We start from the raw sequence: 18,781 nt of genomic DNA, 5'->3' as shown, positions 1-18,781 counted from the left end.
AGGACCTTCACCAGTGAGGGCGGTGAAGGTCCTGTGTGAGTGTCTGGAGGCGGTTGGAGGATGGATGGCGGCTAACAGATTGAGGTTGAATCTGACAAGACAGAAGTACTGTTTTTGGGGGACAGGAGGCGGGCAGGTGTGGAGGATTCCCTGGTCCTGAATGGGGTAACTGTGCCCCTGAAGGACCAGGTGCGCAGCCTGGGAGTCATTTTGGACTCACAGCTGTCCATGGAAGCACAGGTCGAATCTGTGTCCAGGGCAGCTGTTTACCAGCTCCATCTGGTACGTAGGCTGAGACCCTATCTGCCTGCGGACTGTCTCGCCAGAGTGGTGCATGCTCTGGTTATCTCCTGCTTGGACTACTGCAATGCACTCTACGTGGGGCTACCTTTGAAGGTGACTCGGAAACTACAACTAATCCAGAATGCGGCAGCTAGACTGGTGACTGGGAGCGGCCGCCGAGACCATATAACACAGGTCTTGAAAGACCTACATTGGCTCCCAGTATGTTTCCGAGCACAATTCAAAGTGTTGGTGCTGACCTTTAAAGTCCTAAACGGCCTCGGTCCAGTATACCTGAAGGAGCGTCTCCACCCCCATCATTCTGCCCGGACGCTGAGGTCCAGCGCCGAGGGCCTTCTGGCGGTTCCCTCATTGCGAGAAGCAAAGCTACAGGGAACCAGGCAGAGGGCCTTCTCGGTAGTGGTGCCCGCCCTGTGGAACGCCCTTCTAGCAGATGTCAAAGCGATAAACAACTACCTGACATTCAGAAGACATCTTAAGGCAGCCCTGTTCAGGGAAGTTTTTAACGTGTGATATTTTACTGTATTTCTGGTTTTTATGGAAGCCGCCCAGAGTGGTTGGGGAGGCCCAGCCAGATGGGCGGGGTATAAATAAATTATTATTATTATTATTATTATTATTATTATTATTATTATTATTATTATTACATGACTCCTGGATCTGGGTCTCTTAGCTGCTCCCATCCACCTAATAGAAAAATTAAGTGCCTAAGGGCCAAATAGGATTTCTTTGCCTGCCACTGTTTTGGGTCACTGTTTTTGGACACTGGGTCAAAACAGTATTGATACTGGGGTGGAGAGATTATTAACTAATAAATAGTTTGGTCACAACTGAGTAGTGCTGCCTGTACTAGGTTAGGTTTTGTTGAAGAGTCTGTGCAGAATTTAATTAAAATTTTAGATCTAGTTCACCCAATGACCGGTCTATTTTCCCATTATTTTTGGTGTGAGTGCAAAAGTAAAATGAAACAAAAGTAGACAATGCAGCCTTCTCTAAGTAAACAGGCCATCACGTTACTAATGGTGAAACCCATAAATTTACCTGCATGAACAGGGCTCCCTGGTCTTTAAAACTTCAGTTTTAAAATCCCATTTAAACTGAAAAACTTCAACAATGATCTCATTCTTACTAATATATTCAAGGAAACTAACCAGAACATGGGCATCAAATCAGAATCATATATGTATATGTAAAGCCTAAAGAGACCTTAAGCTGATTCACCAGAATATACTTCAGGAGAGAATCACAGTGTTTGAGATAATATTTTTGATTTTAACAATGTGATAAACTCAGTTTCACATCGCCAAGAGCACTGAGACACTGAACAATGTACTCATTATTTCTCACAGTCTCAGATTTGCACAAAATGGGTCCTTCATGCTTCCAGATACGCCATTCCAATTCTTTTAAAATTATAGCTATATGAACATTTAATTAGATGTAATGGGACTCAGGGATATATATATATATTTAAAAAAATGCCCATGACATTGTGAACTTTGTACCAATCATTTATCTGAAATATGCACATTTCCATTTTTAAAAATCTATTTTTTCACCCCTGAAGGATCCAACTTTATTGAATACTGAACATATCAATTGATTATACTTCTGATATTTTAAACTAGGAAATTAAGTGATTGTCATTCAAAATAGGCCAAGAGCTCCAACTAGTTCACTTACATTTGAGTTGCACATCAGATGGCTTACCTGTTCTAAAACTACCATAAAAGGGTATGGCAGACTACGGCTCTTTTCATATTGCCTTATTAAATCAAACCCCCAATCCTCATAAGTAGAGACTGTTTTTAGTTCCAGAGCATGATGCAAAACATCCTTTCAAAATTGTAAGCATCAGCTAGTCAGGATAGTGTTATCCATATTAATATAAGAGTGCTGTAATATCTTGCTAAGCTCTTGGTCTCAAAAATATCCTGTCCCCATATTTCTCCTGTCTCAGAAAAATATGAATTGTCCATGCTTGAAATCTGTTTTAAAGTTCATTATTTTGTATTAAAAGACTTAGGAAAAGTCGTTCAGTATATTAAAAGTAATGTCATGCAGTCCAATCCTAGGATGTTTAATCAAATGTAGGTCCAATTCAGTTCCATAGGGCTTATTCCCAACTACTGTAAAAGTGTGCATAAGATTGTAGTCGTGATACTGCTGCAATCTGCAACATATTCTGGGGTGCTTTCTATGATGTTGTATGTCTTATAAAGCATATGTAATCTATTTTAAAATACTTTAATCATTTTATTGTCTCAATGGCTATCTCAAGGTCGTGGGTTTGAGTCCAACATTGGGCAACAGATTCTTGCATTGCAGAGAGTTGTACTAGATGATCCATATGGTCTCATCCAATTCTATGATTCTATTATGAATTGTTTAATTCAGGTATGGGGAACCTGTGGCCCTCCAGATATTGTTGAACCTTTAACTTCCATCAGTTCCAGCAAGCATGGCCAATTGTCAGTAATGATGGAGTGTTTTTAATCCACCAACACTCAGAAGGCCAGTTTTGACATCCTTTGCTTACATTGAACAGATATAAGCCACCTTGAGTGTCTCTTTTGGGACAGATAACTCCAAAACAGAACAAAGTAACTTAGAACTGTATGTGAAAAAGGAAATGCTATGGAGATGTTCAAAATAAAATTATGATGTTCCACTTTATGTAGTTAACGGCATGCATAATTACCACAATTTATATTTGGGCTGCCATCTTGATTCCGCCACCACCACCGTTCCCTCTCTCCCTGCCCCCGCTATTCTTTCATTTCAGATAAAGATAGAAAGCATATAGAAACAAGATAAAATTATTCCATTGTTCTGGGAACAGATTAGAGTTTACAATAGGATCAAGACTCTATTCTACTTTGCCTACTTTTCTCCACATCTTAAAGATTGTTCACAGTGCATAAATCCCCCCCCCCAACCCTCAGTAGCGTTCACCAGAGTAAGTCAAGGTAATGCATTGGTCTTTGAAGTGATCAAACAGTATGATCTAGATGTGTAGGCTTTTTGAAGTGCATCAACTGGTATTGTTCATTTGGCCCACTTGTTTCTCACATAGGGAATAGCACAATTTTTGAAGAAAGGGTGTGAGTTTTTCATGATCTAGCTATGGAATATAAGAAATTGCCTCAGGGACTAAACTGCAAGGAACTTGGCTACATAAAAGTGAAATGGGAAGAGGAAGGGGGAGGGGGAAAAACCTCATGCTGGTAATATGGAGCCGTACAGAAGCAAAAATGTTTCATACCAGCACCGTGCATGCTTCCAACTGGCTAGGTAACAATTATGATATATAACAGGCTTTGTTGAAATAAAATGGTTTCAATTAGACATAGCATTTCTACAATGAATGTCCCTCCCATTGTGTTTACAGGGCATAAGAATCTGTAATGCTCATTTCCATGTGTGCTAGAAAAAAAATTGGGTGCTTTGTTCTGCCAAAGATGTGCAGCAAGCCAAATCTACAGAATATATAAAACCATAGATTTGATACCAGATACAGCTATGTTTCAAGTTAAGCTAACCTGATACTTAAGAGGAAAGAGCTAGAAGAGACAAATGGAAAAACAAATGCACTCAGGTGCATTTCTTCAAAGGCACTTTGAATGAGCTCAGAGGAGAATAATGTCTTATAGGTATCTTGGGAGTCTATGGAATGTTAAGTGTCATGCACTTCAATCACTAATGCCAAGGCTTCTCCCAAAAGGATTGCACCCCACCTTTCCTACAAGAAGCCATAAGCCCTGTCTGTGATTTCAAGACATCAGTTTTGCACATCATTCAACCAGTTGTACTTTTATTGGGTCGCAGTTTAGTGTATGGGTGCTCTGATAGTGGCTCCCCAACTATTTTACCCCATGGACCACTTTAAAATTTCTGAGGGATTTGGTGGACCACAGTGAATTTTCTGCCTGTTGTAGCAGTTGCAGTGCTATAGAGATATCTACCATTGACGGGACTTTTGTTGTTGTTGTTTAGTCGATTAGTCGTGTCCGACTCTTCGTTACTCCATGAACCAGAGCACGCTAAGCACTTCTGTCTTCCACTGCCTCCTGCAGTTTGGTCAAACTCATGTTTGTAGCTTCGAGAACACTATCCAACAATCTCGTCCTGTCGTTCCTTTCTCCTTGTGCCCTCCATTATCAGGGTCTTTTCCAGGGAGTCTTCTCTTCTCATGAGGTGGCCAAAGTATTGGAGCCTCAGCTTCACGATCTGTCCTTCCAGTGAGCACTCAGGGCTGATTTCCTTCAGAATGGATAGGTTTGATCTTCTTGCAGTCCATGGGACTCTCAAGAGTCTCCTCCAGCACCAGAATTCAAAAGCATCAATTCTTTAGCGACCAGCCTTCTTTATGGTCCAACTTTCACTTCCATACATCACTACTGGGAAAACCATAGCTTTTACTATACGGACCTTTGTTGGCAAGGTGATGTCTCTACTTTTTAATGGGACTTACTTCTGAGTAAATTCACATAGGACCGGCTTCACGATGAGGTTTGGAGAGAAAAAGATGCAAAGCTGTTTAGGAGGAAAAGGACAGAGGAGGAAGGACAATGCTGACATATTTTAAGAGATTTTCCTAAGGAACTGAGATCACACTTGTGGAGGGCTTTGGGTACAGGCCTTTTCAGTCCTTTCCCACCCCTTTCACAGAGGCTTGCCTTTTGCAGCCAATCCCTGCTCCACACAAAAATCCCTCAGCAAAGTCCTGCCATTTCTGTTCCATCTGCAGCCATCATGTTAAACATTCATGTTGAACTTACGGTAATTGTATTTTATGGCTTCCTTTATTTCTCTCATATATTCCATTACAACTTGTATTCTATAGAATTCAAATTATAATATAAAGAAAAGCAATAAAAGCACAATTTTACAATATCTAGCCTGGTGCATTACAATTGCTACCGCAGGCCAAAAAATGTTGTGGTTCACTAATACCTACAGCCCTACAGTAGGTCCATGGAGGAGCAGAGAGTTTGGGAACCACTGATTTCAGATTGTCTTCATTGTCACATCCCGCCCCCCAACAAATGCCACTCAATTATTAAATGCTCAGATTACTCTTTAAAGTCACCCTACATCTGGAGTTTGCAAGAGGCATTGCAACCAGACAGAGTAGTAAAGACACAAGTCAGAAAAAATGGCTGAACTGGACAGCATGTACTTATTTAACCCAAAATAGATCTGCATAAGGAAACCAGGGTGCAGAGTCCAACTAATCGCCAAACTCGAGGTGAACCAACAGGTGAGCAGAAAGGCCTTCCTGCTCCACCCCCTCATAGGGTACTACAATTCCAGGCATGTGTTCCAGGTTGATCCTGAAGGTGCTGCCTAAATTCCCTGTATAGCCACTGAAGCCGCTCACCACCACAGCTGCTTCAGCCACAAGAACGTTATCACAAATGTATATCTAAGGATGTCTTGTCGGGGTTCGTTGTTTTACCAGGATGCTGATAGGATAATTACTTTGTAGCAAGTGGCACCAACTTCAATATGCTGTAAGTTATCTTCTTTATTACCACTAGAAGCCATGGTGGTAGGGAACAACAGAATTAAAAACTTCAATTTTCCTAATAGCCCACCCACATGTGGCACATCTAAAGGTTTCCCTGTGCTGTACAATATTCATCTGCATGGTGCGATTTCTACTTTAGCAGACTGTAAATGGGAAAGAACACTACCAAATGGGACGTTAGCAGCCACATAAAACTGATTATATTTTTCCCCCTGAATACACTGAGCGCATCCAGAGTTAAGGGAGAAAGGGAATTAGAGGCAAGAGTTTTATAGGAAATTATTCCTATCTGAACACCTCACACTAATTCTATGCTCATCCTGTGATTTGGCCCTGTGCAGTGACAATAAATATTCACAGTGCATCCAAAGTTTGCTGTCTACACAAAATGTTGGTAATGACAGCTACTGCAGTGATGCACAGCAGTGTGTCTTCAGTATAACATTCGGAAAGCAGATAATCACTTGGTTGGGAATATCTTTTGCTGATGAATATGGTGCTCAGTTCATTTACCTGCTGAGATATTATTAGGTGGTATATTGTTATCACATAAATACTGCTATTTTCAGTCAGAACTTTCACTGTTCTTGTCATATATACAACATATTAATAAAAAAATACATCATTCCCTAAAGGTATATGTTCCCTCACACCGACCCTCGTAGTAGCCAGCTCTTTGAATTATTGTGCAAGAGTTTCCTCCATCACAGTGCAATGCTATGTCACCTCAGAAGTAAAGCTGCCTGGACTTCAATGGGATTTACTCTCAGTTAAGTCTATAGAGGGCTATAGTTTCAGAGATCCAGTGTCATGAGCCTGATAACCTGAGGGAGTCTCAGAACAAAGAAGTTAACTAACCTCTGGGAGTCTGCCCACCTACTTTTATGCTATGTCTTGCAAGTTTAAAGCAAAGCCTTTCCTTAACTTTAGGCTGCCCCATCTCAGTGTTCTTCATTACCAAAGGAGAATGGCACAGGAAGGCAATACCTAGGTGGATTAGATCATCATGTAACCAGATGTTTAACAGCTACTTGCCTAATCATACTGGTAGGAACTGTTTGGGATTTGAAAAGAAAATGGGCGAGACACTTAGAAGAAAATGTCATTGTCTCCCGATAATCTAGAAACCATGTTTATCTTCCAGCTATGTGGGATCTCAAATGTATAGCTCAAAGGGAGGTTTGCCATCATAAACAGGACTGTCTAGCAGAATAGATTTGAGCCCAGACATAGACCATCGGACACCAAGGCTCCAGCCCTATATTGGCACCTTATTATTTGTTTGTTTGTTTTGCAGTTGGTTCAGGCATTCTTTGTTTCAATTTCATCACATTTTTAACAGTTTAGGAGCCAGGAACCAGCAAGTTTTCTAGGATCATCCATTGAGTGCATGTGGACTATCTTGTTCTCCTATTTTATGTCAAACAACATGTGTTCTGCCATGTATTCAGTTCTGATATTAGTAATATTTACCAACCAAACAGAATGGTTGGTACACTCTGGATCTCATGGAGAAACACAATTTTGCCCAGTAGCTACAATTACTGTATTTGCCTTTGGAAAATTGTAGATGATAGTCCAAACTTAAGGCACATTGCCACAGAAGTCTCACTGAACAAAGCAGCACTTATTTCCAAATAAGGATGATTAAGATTAAAATTCCTTGCTTGTGTGCACACCTTGTCTATAAACAGACATAGTGTTGTGGTTAAAACAGCATGTGGCCTGCATGGACAAAGGCTTTGATTAATGCAAGCATTTTTTGGCAGTGGAACAGACTCTCATGAGAGGTAGTGGATCTCCTTCCTTGGAGGTTTTTAGACAGAGGTTGGATGGCCATCTGCCATGGATGATTTAGCTGAGATTCCTGCATTGCAGGGGGTTGTACTAAATGACCCTTAGATCCCTTCCAACTCTAAGATTCTATGATTCTATGTTCTTGATTACATAAAAGTACACTTATGTCAAAAGACACAATCTTTCACTGTGTCATTGCTTATGTAGCCAAAATGGCTTCCTGATATCCCACAAGTGTCCTGGAAAAAAGGGGACATCCCATTTTCTCATGCAAGGGCATGGTGGCCATTTTGGGTGCTGCAATCTCATGTGACTTTGCACTAAGATCTTGCCCCGAAGAAAACATTTTTTCCGGGACCATAATCTTCTGCTGTGCTCCCAAACACACTTTTTTGGGTGCTGTGTGAGCACAGTCCTGAAAAATGTGTCCCATAATCTTTTGGGCTCCGCAATCTTGCACTGGTTAGGTGACTCATGTGGAAGCCTGGGCAGGAAGCTACACATCCCGGTTTGGGAATTCAATATGTTGGAGGGTATGTTTCTTATAAAAAGAGGTATCAGCAGGTAAGCAATGAAGCAGCCCATGCTAGGTCTCCCTTGGCTGCTAGAGTTAACAGACTGTAAACAAGTGATATTCTCTAACTATTTGTGAACTTCATGGAGTGAATATACACTATTTGGTTTTAATTAAACATGCCCGACATCTGTTAAAATAGATCTATTGATGATGCTGACACAGAAATAGTTTCCCAGAAGACGGTGCACTGCTGCCATTAATATTCAATATACACACAAATGAGCCAATCTGTCCTATCATCGTACAAAAGTTCAATCTATGTAGACAAGCTATGTGTGACAGCACAAGACAAACTTTCATTAGTTTCAGACGGCCCTGATAGATTCATTAGTGATGCTATCATGCTACTGTAAGCAAAATCAATTAAAAGCCAACTGGTCAAGAAAATATGTGCTTCACATTCAAATAAGAGAGGGGTGAAAAATGAAATTACGGTGACATCAAGTTAGTCTGCTCTAGGGATTATCCTCAGTTTATTATTGACACAAATCAGGGAGTAGATAATTATGAGTCCTCAATGTTTATTTCAAGAGGGACATAAATGGGAGAGGAAAACTCTTCAGGTTGTAGCCAATGCTCTGCAACGTTCTGCTGGCGGAACAGGACTTTCCATGTGGTTTCATAATATCATGCTGTCCACCATTTCCCTGATGAAAATAGGGATATCCCATCCCAAAATGATAATTTTACTATCTATACCCCACATATCTTACTGGGTTGCCCCAGCCACTCTGGGCAGCTTCCAACATATCTAAAAACATAATAAAACATTAAACATTTTTTTAAAAAAACTTCCCTATGCAGGCTTGCTATTCAAACAGCTTGGGAGTCAGATAACTCCATACCTTCCAACATTTCTCTGATGAAAATAGGGACATCCTAAGGAAAAGCAGGCCATTCTGGGATCAAATCAGAACCGGGACGATTTCTCTAGATCACGGATGTCCCTGGAAAATAGGGACACTTGGAGAGTCTGTAATATGATCTGGAGGGTCTCCCAAACCTTCTAAGATCTTGAAGGTATGCTGAAGGCAGGAGAGGAAGAAGTTCCATTACAGAGAAATGCTGTTGTGCCAGCAAAGTGTTAGCAGTGGATACAGTCTTAAGGTGTATCCCTCTCCCCTCAAAAAAAGTAATTATTTGCAAGTAGCACCATGGGTTAAACCACAAAGCCTAGGACTTGCCGATCAGAAGGTTGGTGGTTTGAATCCCTGCAACGGGGTGAGCTTCCGTTCCTCGGTCCCTGCTGCTGCCAACCTAGCAGTTCAAAAGCACGTCAAAGTTCAAGCAGATAAATAGGTGGAAAGGTAAACAGTGTTTCCGTGCACTGCTCTGGTTCTCCAGAAGTGGCTTAGTCATGCTGGCCACATGACCTGGAAGCTATATGCCGACTCCCTCGGCCAATAAAGCGAGATGAGCGCCGCAACCCCAGAGTTGGTCACAATTGGACCTAATGGTCAGGGGTCCCTTTACCTTTATGCTTACATTAAGAATCATGTGGTAAACAGCATAAAATCAATAACAGCAGCAACAAAAGTAACATAACAAGTGCAAAATACTTCAAGATCAGAAAAATTCCCCGTAATATGTGTTATCTGATGGTTGGAAATGGGAAACTTACCCTTCAATCCTAAACACTTCTAGTAAAGAGCAAGCTCCATTCAACAAAATGGGGCTTACTTTGCAGTAAACAAGCACAGAGCTGCCTACTAGGGGTTAATAAATGGCCTCTGTTATTCCAAGGTTCTGTGCCTTGGGTTGTGTTTTGGCAAAGCAGCACACTAGCACTGAATAGATCTAAAAACAAAACAGCAGTCTAACACAAATATAAAACAGCAGTCTAACAAAACAGCAGTCTAACACAAATATAACATGAGAATCACTTTTCTATATATAAAAAAGTCTTACTTTTTATCTTATAAACTTTTTTATTTTTCTTAAAGGAGTGCATTAATGTCCTGTGCCACATAAAAACATTAACCAATCCTTCTTTCAAGAATAACCCCTGGACCTTATTTTTTAAATAATTTTTCTGAAATCCCTTTTGAAGAATTAAAGAGAGGTCTCTCCCCTCCCCTCCACAATATCACATCAGTCAATTTTGTTATTTTTAAGGGTGTTTGCTTTCTGTTTTTATGCTTCTGCCACTGCACAAAAAGAGTTTTAAGGTTTGTTTACTTGTGTTTTTTTACACCATTACTCCTGTACACAACACACACATTAACCACTTCCAAATAACCTATTGGACAAAAAAAGCTTTTAAAATGCTATTTTGTCACAGATGCACATAACTTTAATGGAAGCAACAACCACCTGCTCCCACCGCATTTACAATAGGAGGTGGGTTTATTCAACAGTAAGTGGAGCCTGTTGATGCTAATTCAACTATAGGCTCACCCCCTGATGTCACTGAGGGTCGTGCCATGGCCTCCCGCCAAGCAGGCATCGGACGGAATACACGACCGCCAGATTCCTTTAACGGAATAACCCACGGTAGATAGCATAGGCGATGGCCACACCTAGCCCTTGACACACATGAATCCAATGCCTAACCGCCACCCGAGCCACAAAGGGGCTCGCCGCCAATACCCTCACAGCTGCAACCAATCCCTAATGCTACTAATGACGCTGTCCAACCAGATGTCACTCCCAATGTCTGTTAGATGAACTCCGTCATTCCGGTACATGGCTTTGTTGCCGATCCGGATACGGTCATGATAAATGACTCGGCCATTCATAAAGCGCACTCGACGGGCTACCGCCCGGTTCAAGAGTTTCCTGGTTTTTTCAATGGCCATACAGCTCTGCGCACCGCGCCAGACAATTCTTTTCAAAAAGGAGGACCAGAACACCATTGTTCCGGGGCACAAGGCCGCGATCGCCTCCAAGTCTCTTTTTATGCTCCAAAACAAGTCTACGCTTCTCCTATTGACCAGGTCATTCTCTCCCAAGTGAATGATAAGGATGTCAGGAGGGCCAAACATGGCAACTCTGTCAATCAGCAATGGCATAAGCTCTTCCCACCGCATGCCGCGTCGTGAAAACCAGGAAACTCATATCCCAGGAGGCAAACCAAGATGATGGGTAAGGCCGCAGCTGACCGCTCGAACGCGGGCCCAATGGACTATACTGTGGCCGCAAATCCACACACTGCCCCTGGAAACAGCTGAGAACGAGAGGAAAGGAGAAAATGGGTAAGTAGATTCAGTGTCGCAGATCGGATACTAACGTATATAACCCTTGTAAGCATTGGATTTCCAACGACCCATTTCCTTAATCCTATCTGCCGGCAAGCCCAAGCGTGCGGCTGTTGAGGCAGCGCCGATCCTGAAGGAGTGAGCGGCGTAATCCTGGGAAGCTAAACCGCAAGCCTCAATCGCTTTGCGGAGAACCCTTGTGAATTGGTGTCTCAATAAGGGTGACCTGTCTTCGTGAACCAACAGTGGACCCTGACCTGCCGGTCTGAGGCAAAGATATCGCCTAGTGTCCTTTACCGGGCATGGGCCCTGCCCCCCGGACGCTGTAAGTTTGAGAAGGGCACCTCTACCAGCTTGGTCAGTTTTGGATTGACGTATGTGCACCATCATGCTCGTCTCCGACAGCTGCACATCTTCCAATAGGAGGCCACGTATCAAGCCGTTTGCACCACTTTCAACTACCACCTCGCCCACTCTCAGGGCAGCAAAAAAGGCGATATGCCGCAGGAAAAAGGCGGGCCTCAAACTTGGACCAACAGATTGACCTAAGTTTATTGATGCACATAACTTTAATGGAAGCAACAACCACCTGCTCCCACCGCATTTACAATATATACTTTCTTGTGCATATTCCAGACATGCAATTCTGGAAGAACCCTGGATTCCAAATTATAATTGGTTTGATAACCCTTTTCACAATGCAGGAAGATATTCAGAATTGAGGGCTCTTATCTATACCAGTAATCCCACAGTTTAGTTGCCTGGTTCCTCACAAACAGGCCAAGTTTGTCATTGCAGGAAAAGTGGCTTCCATTGCTAGGCAAGTGGGGAAAGTAGCGCATTGCTGTGTTTGCTAGTTAAACTCTTCTTTTTGCTTAGCGCCAGAACATTCTCAGTTCTGTAGTGAAGCTAGGTTGCCAGCTTCTAGTTGTAACTAGTCCTGTGGGCTCTATATCATTTGGAAATACAATCGTACCTTGCATCCCGAACGCCTTGCAAGTTGAACGTTTTGGCTCCCAAACGCCGCAAACCCAGAAGTGAGTGTTCCAGTTTGCAAACGTTCTTTGGAAGCCAAACGTCGGATGGGGCTTCCATGGCTTCCAACTGGCTGCAGGAGCTTCCTTCAGCCAATCAGGAGCCATGCTTTGGTTTCTGAACATTTTGGAAGTCGAACAGACTTCCGGAATGGATTCTGTTTGCCTTCCAAGGTACAACTGTAAATCCCACTGAAATCAAGGGGATCCACTTCCTACTGGAAGACTTGGCTACAAATCTGCAACAAACTAGATCAACTCAATGTCAAAGAGCACTACATAAACCAATCTGCCCATTTTAAAGTGCAGCACTGAGAATGTAATGACCAGTATACAACATGAAGAGTACTAAAGATTCTTAAGAAACAATTGCTGTCAGCTATAATAAGGCTATTAGAAATCACTTTGGTAAAAGTGCCAGAATACCATAGGAATGGATTGTGTGTGCAGTGTTGAGGGGTATATTCCTGTTATTTTGTGTTTTCAAATCCCACAATCTAGTATCTTGACTCATTGAGGTTTCATTTATTGGTGTTATCTGAAATGCTATTTCAGATCATTTGTCTTATCTTATAGTCATTAGCTATTAATCCAGGAAATACTGTATAGATAGATGACCCAATAGCTGATTTATTCCTTAAGGCTCTGTTCTCCTTTGCAGCCAGTTAATGATTTATTCTCCACCAGCCCTGAATCTGTGCTGAATGCACCAATATGCAGAGCCGATCTTTTTAGATGCATTACATCACTCTGTGCAAAACCGGAACTTTATGCTAACGTCAGGCATTGTCTCACATAATCTATTTGGCTGCTGTATTTTATTCTCCAACTTTTTGATAAATCTGAAATCATGACTTAAATATTTACCCTTTTCTGTAAAGATGGGGTAAGAAAAAGAGATTATGCATGCAGAATGTGTGTTGGGAGTCTGAAGATAACAAATGATACATCAAGAGTAGCCTAATGTGGTTTTACTGGAGTAGAAACAGTGGTAATAAATCACCTGACAATGTTGATAATAAAATACTGCATTGGCCTCCATCAGCCACAAGAGAAAGGTTAAATGTTATTCCTCACAATAACCATGTGGTCTTCATAACTGACATATTCAATATTAAATTCTATCATTTTCCCCACAGAAAGTATTTGATCTTTATACTTAATGGAATGCTCTTTATAAAACCCTGCATTTGCAACCCTCTAATATCCTTGAAATACTTTTTGGTGCATTTTATGGCTATCGTACCACATAAAAATAGCTGTCCATTTTTCTATAAGAACAACCTTATATGTTGAGGGCAGAAAGGAAACCCTCAGAGGGATCTCTCATGATCAGTATTAACCCCTAGGGATTTGTTTCATACTGGCAGAAAGCTGGCCTCTATGATTTTTGCTCACGGTGACTGTTAAAACTATCCGTTATGATCCATGTCTGCCTAATTTCTTGGTTATTTATTTTATCATTGGGAAATAGTGAGACTAGTGTATAGGAAAGTAGAAATTAAACCATTACCATAGTGAGGCTCACAGCTGAAAAGCAGATAAAGTTAATGCGGGAGAAGATAGGGAGTTTAGGTTCATTTTCAAAATTATATACAATAAACAGTATGCAATGAAGAATTGGAGGAAAGCACAGAGGTGAGAGACAGGAAAACTTAAGCTGCCATCATGTTATTTTTATAAGCAACATCCCTAGGCAGTTGCAACTGTTCTTTGATTTTATACATGACCACCTTCCATGTCAAAGGCAACATTTATGCAAATGAATAAATAAAGGTAGGAAGAGTAGGTTACCGATAAATAACAGTGAAACCATCAAAAACCAACCCTACACCTTGTTCAGCAGGATTTAGCCACCTACAATATCAAAAGATCTGGAGAGGTCCTGAAGACTCACAATGATTACATTTCATCTGTCTGTCTCTTGGTTAAAGTTGCTTTTGTCTAAAATAGGCGTAACCAACCTGGTCCCCTCCAAATCTTTTGGACCATAACTCCCATCAGTCCCAGTCATCATGGCCCATAGTCAAGGATGACGGGAGTTGTGGGCACCTGGTTTAAATGGGACTAGATTAGAAATGGTGACAGCCACCAGGTGGCAGAGTGCTCTTGTGCTTGGATCCTGCATGCCTGTTTTCCTGTTATCTGCTTGGCCACTGTGAGAACAGGATGCTGGACTAGATAGTCAGCAGGCTCTTCTGATGTTCTTAGGTCAACCTGTGGCCCTCCAGGTTGGACAATTATCCCTGATCACCAGCCATGATGACTGGACAGATGGAAACTGTAATCAAATAACACCTGGAGAGTTACAGATTCCCTATCCCTGGCCTAGAAAATCTGTGTGATCTAGGATCAAGTATAATTGCTCCACCACTGCACATTGGCATTTTTCTTAAGAACATGTTCCTAAGAAAAGAACATTTCATTAATATTTTTTATTGTTTTATAATTATGTTGTCTATTATTATGCTTTTGATTATGCTTTTATTATTGTGCTCCATAAAAAGTGTTCTTAATGTTGTACACTGCTTTGGGATCTTTTGATAAAGAGCAGTATATAAATTGAAATGATAATAATAATATCCATTTCAGTTGGAGTTTAGGCCTCATTCTGGCACAGAAACTGCTTGGGTTGCCCTGTATTATGACCTATGTCAAAAGAGAGGCAGGAGAAATGTGTCCCTGTTAATTCTCTCCAACCTCTCAATGGCTTTTGATATCATCAGTCATGGCATCTGCAGGTGCAGCGATGGATGTGCTGGACTGATGTTTTCTCTCAGTAATGGACTGGATGAAAGCCAGTAAACTGAAGCTCAATCCAGGTAAGAATGAGGTACTGTTAATGGGCAGTTTGCTATACCAAATGGTTGCCTGCTTTCAATGGAATTATACTCCCTCTGAAGGAGTGGGGATGGAGCTTGGGGGTACTTCTGGATGGAGGCTGTCACTTGAGGTTCTGGTGGCTTTGGTGGTGTGGAGTGCCTTCCATCAGCCTCGGCTGGTGGCCCAGCTCCACCCCTAGCTGGACAAGGATAGCCTAATTTCTCTCATCAATGCTCTGGTACCCTCTAGGTTAGATTACTGCAATGTGTTATCCTTGGGGCTGCCTTTGAAGAAGGTTTGCAAACTTCAGCTGGTGCAGAATTCAGCCAGGTTGCTCACCGGGGTAAGGCAGTTTGAGCGTATAACACCAATCCTGGCCTGACTACACTTGGCTGCCAACTGATTTCTATACCCAATTCAAAGTCACATTTAGACCTATAAAGCCTTAAATGGCTCAGAACCACAATACTTCAAGGACTGCCTCTCCCCACATGAACCAACCTGAACATTCCTCTTCTCCCAGGCCTTTGGTTAATTAAACAGTCTATGGCCTTTTTAACAATGGGGGAGGGGTGTTATCGTTTGTGTTGTGTGCTTTGGTGTTTTTATATTGTAAATTGCCCTACCTTCCTCGGATGAAGGGTAGTACTGTATAGAAAATTAATATAAAAAATGAATTGTTTGAATGATTATTTATTTACATTTGTCTGATCTTTTAAATCTAACAAATGTCTAAATAATCACCAGCTTTAATACTGAGAATACAATACTCTCAGAAAACAATAAAATAATAATAATAATAATAATAAATTTTATTTATATCCCGCCCTCCCCAGCCAAAGCCGGGCTCAGGGCGGCTAACAAAAATAAAACAGTACAAAAGTACAGTACAAACAACAATCTAAAATCATTCATTATAAAATTGATTCAAATCAGGCCACTGGCAACCATTGTGCCAGAGCTCCACGAAGATTGCCGAGGGAGGGAGTCAGGCTGTGCCCTGGCCAAAGGCCTGGTGGAACAGCTCTGTCTTGCAGGCCCTACGGAAAGATGTCAAGTCCCGCAGGGCCCTAGTCTCTAGTGACAGAGCGTTCCACCAGATCGGAGCCACAGCCGAAAAAGCCCTGGCTCTAGTTGAGGCCAGCCTAACTTCTCTGTGGCCTGGGACCTTCAAGATGTTTTTATTTGAAGACCGTAAGTTTCTCTGTGGGGCATACCAGGAGAGGCGGTCCTGTAGGTACGAGGCATAAATAGCTTATGTTAATCAGAGACTTGGCCTCTTCTGGCTGGCTTTGACTAGCTGTGATAGGAACATAAAATAGATGGTAGAATTCCAAACAATCTTGTTGGCAAACCTTGGGAAATCAGATGAAACTGATCCATTTGGACAGAAACAGCTTTAGATCTCAGCACAATACAAATTGTAAAGACATTTATGAGAATTCTATGTTATTCATAATTTTTAAGGCCCACCTTCAACACATACATAAAACTATAGGGAGCAAGAAACCTTTGCTTCCACAAATCTCAAGTTATTAAAAATTCTTTTGGAGCTGCAATGCCCTGATTTGACTTCCAGGTCACTGAACTAACATCAGAGTTTAATATTTTAACCTTTTGGTCCTAAGACATCAGTTTTCCTCTGTAAAAACTGCAAAGAGAACCATTTGAGTTCATTAAAAAACAACAACTATGCATTGCTACACGCAGATTTATGCAGGGAATTCCAGACTGTCTTTGCACCCTCTAAGCAAAATGAGCTTTGGGAGGGTCACATTGAAGCAGAGAAACAGCAGGCAGAATCTAACCCTTTCCTCCCAGTCATTAATTCTCTGTTCCATATTGCCTTCAAAGCTGTTTGGTTTCTAAATGTGGAGAGGGAGTAAGCAGCTTTTAAGATTATTTTGAACAGGGAAGCAACAAACAAGGCTCACTTCTCCTGCTGTGACTTCTCAACAATATCTCGAAACTTGTTGTTGTTGTTTAGTCATTTAGTCGTGTCCGACTCTTCGTGACCCCATGGACCAGAGCACGCCAGGCACTCCTGTCTTCCACTGCCTCCCGCAGCTTGGTCAAACTCATGCTGGTAGCTTCGAGAACACTATCCAACCATCTCGCCCTCTGTCGTCCCCTTCTTCATGTGCCCTCCATCTTTCCCAACATCAGGGTCCTTTCCAGGGAGTCTTCTTTTCTCATGTGGTGGCCAAAGTATTGGAGCCTCAGCTTCAGAATCTGACCTTCTGCTACTTATGCTTTTAAAAGTGCCTGTTTTTCTTGGGGCGATGGCATCCTTACAAACATTTATTATATTATGCAAATGTTTTCTGGAGCAGCAGTCAACATCCCATCTGGTCCACCATCCTGTTCTCATAGTGGCCGACCAGATTCCTGTGGGAAATGTGCAAAGAACACGATCTAGCATGCATTGTAATTAAATCTCAAAACAGGAAAATCTTCAATAACTAAGGCTACTTGTTTTGTCAACCAAAATTACAGCTCAAAAGCAGCAGTTTTAAGACCTTGAAAGCAGGGGTGCCAACTTGAATAAAATATGGGCAGCGGCAGCTAAGCCCCACACCGCCTAATCAATCACATGACATAGCGTGCACACACCATTTGACTGTCAATGCCCATCATCTTCGGGGGGGGGGCCAGCCCCCTCAAATATTTTATTGGGGGGCACTAAGGGACCTCGGGCCCCTAGGAGTTGGCTCCTATGCTTGAAAGGGTGGTTTCATCTAGATCAGGTGTTCGTTAACTGGGGTCAGCTTTTGTTCAGGAAATACCTTTAAGAGAGATCAGTGAATTGTATTTGTTTGTTTCATTTATGAATTGTTTCCTATGAAACACGACACAGTGACTTAACAATAAAATAAATAACATAACATAAATAAGATAAAACCATTTTCAAATAGCAGATGGTGCTATTTTGTAATGCTCCTAATTTTTTTTAAAAAATGTTAATGAGTTGATGAGCATGCTTAAAATCAGGAGGACTTGGTTTTTACTAAACAATTGATTATGAGTTGCAATCATGTTTCAGAGAGAATGCTAGCCTCATGTCTGAATCCTTTTGCCTCAAAATACTCATCACTAAAAACACTCCCATCAGGTTTGACACAAATTAGCAACATCATTTGTATTCTAGAGATCAACATCATTTGTCAGATGTGAGCAGAGAGTGAATTATCTTCCTGTCTTTGGCTCTGGTTCCTCTAAGGTAAAACTAAAGCATATGAAAGTGTCAAGAGTCTCAAAATGCTACTGATTGTACTATGAAGGCTCTGTGGCAAAAGTCTCCAAAGTGTCAATCACATTTGCTAGCGCATATAAAGTGTATATATACACACACAGTCATTTCCCCCAGCTTTTGCATGTTTGACATTTCGTCAAATTTTACAAAGTGCTTTTTGTGGTCTCCATGCATGTTTGTTTGAAGGAAGGAAGGAACATTCCCTGCAGGTCATAGGAATCCTGTCTCTCAGGAATTGGTTTTTTCCCCTTATGCCTGAAGATA

The 18,781-nt window shown here is 41.6% G+C and overlaps 1 long non-coding RNA gene across 1 annotated transcript in view; it reads right to left on the bottom strand.

Moving 5' to 3' along the window:
* Positions 1-18,170, bottom strand: part of LOC309378247 — a 338,029-nt gene extending 319,859 nt beyond the window's left edge. Inside the window, exon 1 of the long non-coding RNA XR_014171940.1 lies at positions 18,151-18,170. This is a non-coding gene — a long non-coding RNA (uncharacterized lncRNA). The remainder of the gene's footprint in view (positions 1-18,150) is intronic.
* Positions 18,171-18,781: the final 611 nt, after the last annotated feature.

The sequence above is a fragment of the Podarcis melisellensis genome, assembly GCF_964234715.1.
Source record: "Podarcis melisellensis genome assembly, chromosome: 9".
Classification (NCBI taxonomy): Eukaryota; Metazoa; Chordata; class Lepidosauria; order Squamata; family Lacertidae; genus Podarcis; species Podarcis melisellensis.
The sequence above is the reverse complement of the archived record's forward strand: the minus strand, read 5'-3'. Positions and strand labels throughout refer to the sequence as shown.